Genomic DNA, 6852 nt, shown 5'->3' on the forward strand with positions numbered 1-6852 from the left:
TTGGGCTTCCCTGGTGGCGTAGTGATTGAGATTCTGCCTGCCGATGCGGGGGACACGGGTTCGTGCCCCGGTCCGGGAAGATCCCACATGCCGCGGAGCGGCTGGGCCCGTGAGCCATGGCCGCTGAGCCTGTGCGTCCGGAGCCTGTGCTCCGCAACGGGAGAGGCCACAACAGTGAGAGGCCTGCGTACCGCAAAAAAAAAAAAAAAATTTTAAGTAAAACTGACAGCACTAGCAGAGGTGCCGTATTTTAACTCATAGTCTCTTTCACCTCTGACATGCACTGTTTCATTCACCTAGAGCAGCGGGTCTCCACAGCGGCCGGTTTTGCCCCCCAGGAGATATTGGTATTGATATGGGACAGGGGCGGCAGGGAGGAATGCTACTGGTATCTAGTGGGTAGAGGCCAGAGATGCTGCTCAACAACCTACAATGCACCAGGGAGTCCCCATGGATAAACTGCACTGTGAATATAGACTCCTTATTCTCCATTCACAGCAAAGAATTCTCAGACCCAACACATCAATAATGTCAAGGTCAAAAAACCCTCAATTAGATGTACTCATGCTCCAATATGAGAAATGTGTACATAAATTAAAAGAAGGAATAAAGGGAAATAAATAAGTAGAAAGAAAATACAATGAAACCAGGGAAGAAGCTAAACGTACATATCACAAAACAGATATCCTTGACAAAGATGACCTCCAGAATTCTCTGCCGTCTCCTAGCAGTCAGGTAAAAAGGGAAACCTGTTAAGTCAATAATGAGCTACCTAGGGGTTGGATAGGAGTGATCACCGTGGGAGGAAGAAGTACTGAACTCTGAGAGAAGACGAAAAAATGGGCACGGGCTATGACCCCCATCACAACAACACATTTCCTGGACTGGGGTGCCAGATGTAGGAAGTGCTTTGGAAATAGAGTGGAATGAGTAACCTCTGAGGTTTAAAAGTTATCAAATAAGATGGACCTATGGGGTCAGAGGAGAGATACACATACTGCCATAAAGAGATAGAACCGTCACTCGGGGGTGCTGGATTTTCTCCACTGGACACTCCTGATTCCCTGTACTGTCTTCCCCACCCTGCTCTGTGCCCCAGGAAGCTGTTCTCTAGGTGCAGCATCCAGAGCGTCCCCTGCTTCCTCACTTCTGATCGTACTTGGATAACCAGAGGTGTCAGCAGGAAGGCAACTGTCTCCCATCCCAGGCGGTAGGTTGGCTCTAGCTATGTTCCTCTAACAAAGTCCCAGCGGCTCTCAGGCAACCTCTACGTAGAGCTACAGCCGAAGCAACACCTTTCTAGGGGTGGTGATAACTCCCCACCTTGGTTAACCCCAGGGTGCGTCGCTGTCCCTTGGCAGGTTACTTGCCCAGTCCTATCTGTTTCTTGCCACTTCTGGGACTTATTCACCAGGTCAAGACTTGGGGATAACCAGAGTGAATATATTAATACATACAAGGAAAGAATGTGACTGCCAAGAAGAGGAGTTCATCAAAATCTGAAGCCAACAAGAGGGGAGCCAGAGGTGCAGACACAGGCAACACATCCCTGGCACTGTGGTGTGAGAGTGAGGGTAGGTCAGCCAAGGACACGGTAGAGGTAGACCCTGCTTTTCAAAAGTTCATTTTACACCACTTTGGTTTTACAGAATACCTACATTAGTACTTATTTTTGTTAACCAAAAGAAATCTAAAGAGGATTTTTATTTTTGCAAAAAAGGAGAAAAATGAAAATAGCATTCAGCTTCTGTTTTGCAGTGAGCCTTTATAGAGGCAGTGCACATCCTGAATGTCAAGAGTGGCGCCACCCAGCCCCTTCCCCGGGAACTACACTCAGCCTCTCAACATTAAGCTACCATAGCTTGGAACTATGTCTGAGCATCTGTGTTTTATCTCAGTTTATTTTGTGCATTCATTAGCAAGATGTGTCCTAAAGTAATTACTTCTTCACTTTATGCCATTTCAGCTTATGAAAGGTTTCATAGAAACACTCAACTTTCTCAGAAAGTGAAGAAACCTGCATTTTATTCCCAGGCAGGACATGGGGAGGATGGAAGCTGAGGGCTACCCGTGTCTTGGTTCCATTAGATTAGGCACCTAGGTCACCCCATTAACATCACTCTTTGATTTCTTTCTAATGATTTGCTTTGCATATACATCTGCCTACAGAGAGAGATCATCTGATTAGTGAGCATCAACATTTGGTACATTTGCTGGCAATACTCTCTTCATAAACTAATAAATCATCTTTCTGGTTATCTTCCTGCCTCTGTAGCTTTGGGTGGGTGTGCATCTGAAAGACAGATCACCACTGATATGTCCACAGTTCAGGTTTCTGATCTGCAAGTACAGAATCGTACTGAATGTGACAAGGTAAAGCCCCAGGTGACCTGGTCTAGGTGGTACCTCCTTCACAGGAACTCTCCTGGTATTCATCACTAGTAACCTTTAGATAAGGGGCACTTTATTCCCCCATTTATGTCCCTTTCTCTAAATCCCTTTTTGGCAAACACTGCTAGTTGTCTACTCAATATCCATTCCCCCTTCTTCCTTTCTATTATAATTGAATGTGTGCTTAAAAACACTTGAAAACACCTCCCCAGACTCCCTTAGTCATGTGACCTAGTTCTGGCCAACCAGATATAGGTACATATGCACTCAATGGAACTTCCAAGAAAGCTCTTACTTTCCTGATAACAAAAGACCAAATCAGCCAGTATGCAATTTTGCCTTCTGCACTCTCTGCCTTGTATGATTGAGGTGGGGCTCTTTTCTCTCATCCTTGAGTATGAGAACCACACTCTAAGGATAGCAGGCCAGGAAGCTAGGAAACAGCTCAGGTCCTTGACAGCTTCCTTGAGCAGCTGACCAGCCCTGGTTGTGGGGTTCACATCTCTTATCATACAGGGGAAAGAAAACCCTAGTCAGTTAAGGCTTTCAGAGTTGGGTGTCTATTACATGAAGCCAAATGCAGCCTTGACTGATAAGTTTTCTTAATTTCAAGGCTTTGCCAAGTCCCCCATATCATTCTGTTTAAATGCATGAACTGAGAACCCTGAAGTCATGCATCCTAGGTTATGTGGGAATAAATGAGTTGTTATGATCATAGGCAAACTATGCATATGACCCCGGAAGCTAGAACAAATAGCAGTGAATAGCAGTATAATCATGTTGAGAGTATTAGAAGAACAAAGAATTGATATTATTATGAAATTACAAAGAATATTATATGTTATTGACTTCTGGATTGCCATATCCTGTTAGGTATAACTAGGTCACAAATAAGAAAACAGAGATGCAGTTAAGTCAGTAAAAATACTCTGATAAAATTCCAGGAAATCGCTCTTTTGAAACATGGGACAGCTGCCAAAGGGGGGAAAAAAAGGAAGTTAAAATCTTTCAAAACAATTTCATGGATTTTAGCTCTGCAGAAACATTGGAAAGCATAAGAAATTGTATGGAATTATTCTGATAATTTAAACTCTTCCTCTTTTATTATGCATTTTATAACTGGATGATCAAAGTCTGCATCATAATTAGATTACACGAATTGAAAGAGACATATCCACTTACAGCAGCCAAAATAAAGAAGTCCAAGCACTGCAAGCAGCATGAGGGGTAGAGACTCAGGCACTCCAGGATCATGACAACTTGCGGTGGGGATACAGGAGGATGGGGGCGATGGCTGCTGCTTCTAGACACTAGGGAATGCAACTGGACCTGGATCCAAAGCAGGCTTTCCATATCGACCAGGCCCAGAGGACAACGCCCAGCTGGAGGACAAAGCGGAGCACAGAAGGCTGACCACCCTGTGCCTTTGGATTGGAGAATTTAACCCATTTATATGTAAGCCATATAGCTGACAGGGTCTGTGCTCCAGCCAGGTATCAGGCCTGAGCCTCTGAGGTGGGAGAGCCAAGTTCAGGACATTGGACCAACAGAGACCTCCCGGCCCCACATAACATCAATCGGCGAGAGACCTCCCAGAGATCGTTGTTTCAATGCTAAGACCCAGCTCCACGCAACAACCAGCAAGCTCCAGTGCTGGACACCCCATGCCAAACAACCAGCAAGACAGGAACACAACCCCACCCATTAGCAGAGAGGCTGCCTAATATCATAATAAGTTCACAGACACCCCAAAACACACCACCAGATGCTGTCCTGCTCACCAGAAAGACAAGATCCAGCCTCATCCACCAGAACACAGGTACCAGTCCCCTCCACCAAGAACCCTACACAACACACTGAAAAAACCTTACCCACTGGGGGCAAACACCAAAAATAATGGGAACTATGAAATTGCAGCCTGTGTAAAGGAGACTCCAAACACAGTAAGTTAAGCAAAATGAGAAGACAGAGAAATACACACCCAATGAAGGAGCAAGGTAAAAACCCACCAGACCAAACAAATGAAGAGGAAATAGGCAGTCTACCTGAAAAAGAATTCAGAATAATGATAGTAAAGATGATCCAAAATCTTGGAAATAGAATGGAGACAATGCAAGAAACATTTAACAAGGACCTATAAGAACTAAAGAACAAACAAACAATGATGAACAACACAATAAATGAAATTAAAAATTATCTAGAAGGAATCAATAGCAGAATAACTGAGGCAGAAGAATGGGTAAGTGACCTGGAAGATAAAATAGTAGAAATAATTACCTCAAAGCCAAATAAAGAAAAAAGAATGAAAACAATTGAAGACAGTCTTAGAGACCTCTGGGACATTAAACACACCAACATTCGAATTACAGGGGTGCCAGAAGAAGAAGAGAAAAAGAAAGGGTCTGAGAAGATATTTGAAGAGATTATAATTGAAAACTGCCCTAATATGGGAAAGGAAATAGTCGATCAAGTCCAGGAAATGCAAAGAGTCCCATACAGGATAAATGCAAGGAGAAACATGCCAAGACACATATTAATCAAACTATCAAAAATTAAATACAAAGAAAACATATTAAAAGCAGCAAGGGAAAAACAACAAATAACATACAAGGGAATCCAACAGCTGATCTTTCAGCAGAAACTCGGCAAGCCAGAAGGGATTGGCAGGACATATTTAAAGTGATGAAAGGGAAAAACCTATAACCAAGATTACTCTACCCAGCAAGGATCTCATTCATATTCGACAGAGAAATTAAAAGCTTTACAGACAAGCAAAAGCTAAGAGAATTCAGCACCACCAGACCAGCTTTACAACAAATGCTAAAGGAACTTCTCTAGGCAACAAAAACACAAGAGAAGAAAAAGACCTACAATAACAAACCCAAAACAGTTAAGAAAATGGTAATAGAAACATACATATCAATAATTACCTTAAATGTAAATGGATTAAATGCTCCAAACAAAAAACATAGACTGGCTGAATGGATACAAAAACAAGACCCATATATATGCTGTCTACAAGAGACCACTTCAGACCTAGGGATGCCTACAGACTGAAAGTGAGGGGATGGAAAAAGATATTCCATGTAAATGGAAATCAAAAAAAGCTGGAGTAGCAATATTCATAACAGAAAAAATAAACGTTAAAATAAAGACTATTAGAAGAGACAAAGAAGGACACTACATAATGATCAAGGGATCAATTCAAGAAGAAAATATAAAAATTGTAAATATTATGCACCCAACATAGGAGCACCTCAATACATAAGGCAAATGCTACAACCATGAAAGGGGAAATTGACAGTAACACAATAATAGTTGGGGACTTTAACACCCCACTTTCACCAATGGACAGATCATCCAAAATGAAAATAAATAACGAAACACAAGCTTTAAATGACACTTTAAACTAGATGGACTTAATCAATATTTATAGGACATTCCATCAAAAAACAACAGAATACACTTTCTTCTCAAGTGCTCATGGAATATTCTCCAGGATACATCATATCTTGGGTCACAAATCAAGCCTTGATAAATTTAAGAAAATTGAAATCCTATCAAGTATCTTTTGCGACCACAATACTATGAGACTAGATATCAATTACAGGAAAAAATCTGTAAAAAATACAAACACATGGAGGCTAAACAATACACTACTAAATAACAAAGAGATCACTGAAGAAATCAAGGAGGAAATCAAAAAATACCTAGAAACAAATGACAATGAAAACATGATGACCCAAAGCCTGTGGGATGAAGCAACAGCAGTTCTAAGAGGGAAGTTTATAGCCATACAATCCTACCTCAAGAAACAAGAAACATCTCAAATAAACAACCTAATCTTATACCGAAAGCAATTAGAGAAAGAAGAACAAAAAACCCCAAAGTTAGCAAAAGGAAAGAAATCATAAAGGTCAGATCAGAAAAAAATGAAGAAAAAAATTAAGGAAACAATAGCGAAGATCAATAAAACTAAAAACTGGTTCTTTGAGAAGATAAACAAAATTGATAAACCATTAGCCAGACTCATCTAGAAAAAAAGGGAGAAGACTCAAATCAACAGAATTAGAAATGAAAAAGAAGTAACAACTGGCACTGCAGAAATACAAAACATCACGAGAGATTACTACAAGGAACTATATGCCAATAAAATGGACAACCTGGAAGAAATAGACAAATTCTTAGAAAAGCACAACCTCCCGAGACTGAAGCACAACCTTCAGAGACTGAATCAGGAAGAAATACAAAATATAAATGGACCAATCACAAGCACTGAAATTGAAAATGTGATCAAAAATCTTCCAACAAACAAAAGCCCAGAACCAGATGGCTTCACAGGCAAATTCTATAAAACCTTTAGAGAAGAGCTAACACCTATCCTTCTCAAGCTCTTCCAAATTATATCAGAGGGAGGAACACTCCCAAACTCACGCTACAAGGCCACCATCACTCGGATAC

The sequence above is a fragment of the Delphinus delphis genome, chromosome 4 (assembly GCF_949987515.2).
Source record: "Delphinus delphis chromosome 4, mDelDel1.2, whole genome shotgun sequence".
Lineage (NCBI taxonomy): Eukaryota > Metazoa > Chordata > Mammalia > Artiodactyla > Delphinidae > Delphinus > Delphinus delphis.